Source organism: Leptidea sinapis, chromosome 45, assembly GCF_905404315.1.
Source record: "Leptidea sinapis chromosome 45, ilLepSina1.1, whole genome shotgun sequence".
NCBI lineage: Eukaryota > Metazoa > Arthropoda > Insecta > Lepidoptera > Pieridae > Leptidea > Leptidea sinapis.
This window is the reverse complement of record NC_066309.1, coordinates 8,621,421-8,623,920: the sequence shown is the minus strand read 5'-3', so window position 1 is coordinate 8,623,920 and position 2,500 is coordinate 8,621,421. Positions and strand designations below refer to the sequence as shown.

The 2,500-nt window shown below is 42.4% G+C and overlaps 1 non-coding gene across 1 annotated transcript in view; it reads right to left on the bottom strand.

Annotated features, from left to right (window-relative positions):
- The window catches only part of LOC126977635 (small subunit ribosomal RNA), a 1,905-nt gene extending 1,111 nt beyond the window's left edge, over positions 1–794 (bottom strand). The window contains exon 1 of the ribosomal RNA XR_007732309.1: positions 1–794. This exon is cut by the window's left edge and continues 1,111 nt beyond it. This is a non-coding gene — a ribosomal RNA (small subunit ribosomal RNA).
- Between the last annotated feature and the right edge of the window lie 1,706 nt (positions 795–2,500).

The following is a 2,500-nucleotide window of genomic DNA, read 5'->3' as shown; positions in this document are numbered from 1 at the left end:
CTCGACACTCACTGAAGAGCACCGCGATAGGATTTTGATATTGAACCGGCGTTTTACCGCCGGCTCACCGACGATATGCTCCGCAGACGTGTCAGTATCACCGCGGATGCGATGCACCGACAGCGCGGCGCACAAATGCAACTACGAGCTTTTTAACCGCAACAATTTTAGTATACGCTATTGGAGCTGGAATTACCGCGGCTGCTGGCACCAGACTTGCCCTCCAATTGTTCCTCGTTAAAATATTTAAAGTGTACTCATTCCGATTACGAGGCCTCGTAAGAGTCCCGTATCGTTATTTTTCGTCACTACCTCCCCGTGCCGGGAGTGGGTAATTTGCGCGCCTGCTGCCTTCCTTGGATGTGGTAGCCGTTTCTCAGGCTCCCTCTCCGGAATCGAACCCTGATTCCCCGTTACCCGTGACAACCATGGTAGTCGCAGAAACTACCATCGAAAGTTGATAAGGCAGACATTTGAAAGATGCGTCGCCGGTACTGGACCATGCGATCGGCAAAAGTTATCCAGATTCATCAAAATTAACGACTTCGGACGCGAGGCCCTCCGTCGATTGGTTTTGATCTAATAAAAGCACTCATCCCATCACTGGTCAGAGCTCTGATTGCATGTATTAGCTCTAGAATTACCACAGTTATCCAAGTAACTGAGTAAGATCTAAGGAACCAAAACTGATATATTGAGCCATTCGCGGTATCGCCTTAATACGGCTTGCACTGAGACATGCATGGCTTAATCTTTGAGACAAGCATATAACTACTGGCAGGATCAACCAGGGAGCTGCTGCAAACAACGATTGTTGTCGCGCTCAGCGCGTCATGCGTCGCGATCTCCCCTTAGGGCGTCGCGACTATGACATCTTGAACATATCGTGAGATATCCGTTCGCGCACTGTATACTATATATCTCAAAGGCATACGGTGCGCGTTGAACGAATCATAAATCGGCGATGGGCCGATTGTATGTTATGAAAGTTCAGTAACGAGAGTCCCTTCGGGTAATAATAAAAATGATGACACGCAATAGAAGCGGTATCAACGTATTAATATCGGTACACGTCGTGATCACAAATCGGATCGACGCCCGGTGCTTGAGAGGAGCGTGAACGTCTCGCACGCGTGAAATGCGCGACGCGTTCCGGCTTGCGGGCCCTCACGTTAAAAATCTTAACAGAGGGAAACCGTCGAAGCCCAGTCGGCGTCTTGGTGCGCGCAAAAAATTTACACGATCGCTTTCAACGTGACGAGGATCGCCGCAGCGTATGATACTGTAGAGAGAGTGAAGAGAGGAATTATGAGAAACGAAATCACAAAAAACCTTTCAAATCACCAAATCAAATATCATCCGCATAGGGAAACTCGAAAACGCTCGATCGACACAGCGCGGTGAGTCTGTCTCATTTTTTATATTGTAAAAAAAGAACATATAAAACAACGCGCGACACAAACACAGACACAGACACACCAGCTCTCTGCCCCGAGAGTACCAACAACCGTATTGTTATTATATCATCGTCGTTATCATCGCGCGCATTCACAAACTTACTCAAATATAAATATATATTAAATAAAATATGAATGACGATGACGACGACGAGAATAATAAAACAGCAGCAGTTGTTGTGGCTGGGGGTGGTTGGTGTTGTGCGCGTTTTTGTATTTTTGTCGCGTGCGTTTTTCACTCTTTTTACAAGAAAAAACTTGAGCGGCGTTGAATTCGGCGTCGCGAACCGTTCGCTACGGACTCGACTCTCGACGCCGACTGCCGTATGTGTGGTGCACGCGAACGATATGAACGTGTAAACTCTCTGATATGTGAATAAAGTGATTTTGATTTGATTTTACTATTTATTAATAACATAATATTGAATATGCATTGCGGCTTCGAAGAAAAAATCGTTTTTTTTTTTTTTTTTTTTTTTTTTCTTTTTTAAAAACGAGTACGATAATGTTCAGTAATAAACGCGCGACACGTACATTTCATTTTCCCTCCGAAACCAAATAAAAAACCTCCAAAAAAAAATATATTTCAAATCAAATCAAAATTCTTATCATACATCAATCTTACTCACCCAAACTAAACATGTAAACGTCTAAACGCAGCACGAGACGAGCCAGCTACTTGATACTACCTAAGACAAGAACAAATTACGGCAAGCGTATGTTTATTTACGAGGGCGCACCACTTTTTAATAGTCTACCTTCATCTCTCAAAAAGATTAGGTCACTAAAAACATTTAAACGTGACCTATCAGACTATATTGTTTCAAAGTTTTTATAAAACACATGTCTGAAATTGTTTGTTATGTGACAGTGCCCTGTAAAAGTGTGTAATCTTAAATTTTGTGAAGAAGAATAAGTACTATAATGTGTAACATGTATGTACTGAACATCTAAAGAACGGCGGATAAATTATTACATCATATTTTTATGTTCTCATGTAAGTGACAATATTATGTTTTTAATGAGAAATAAATATCTTTAAA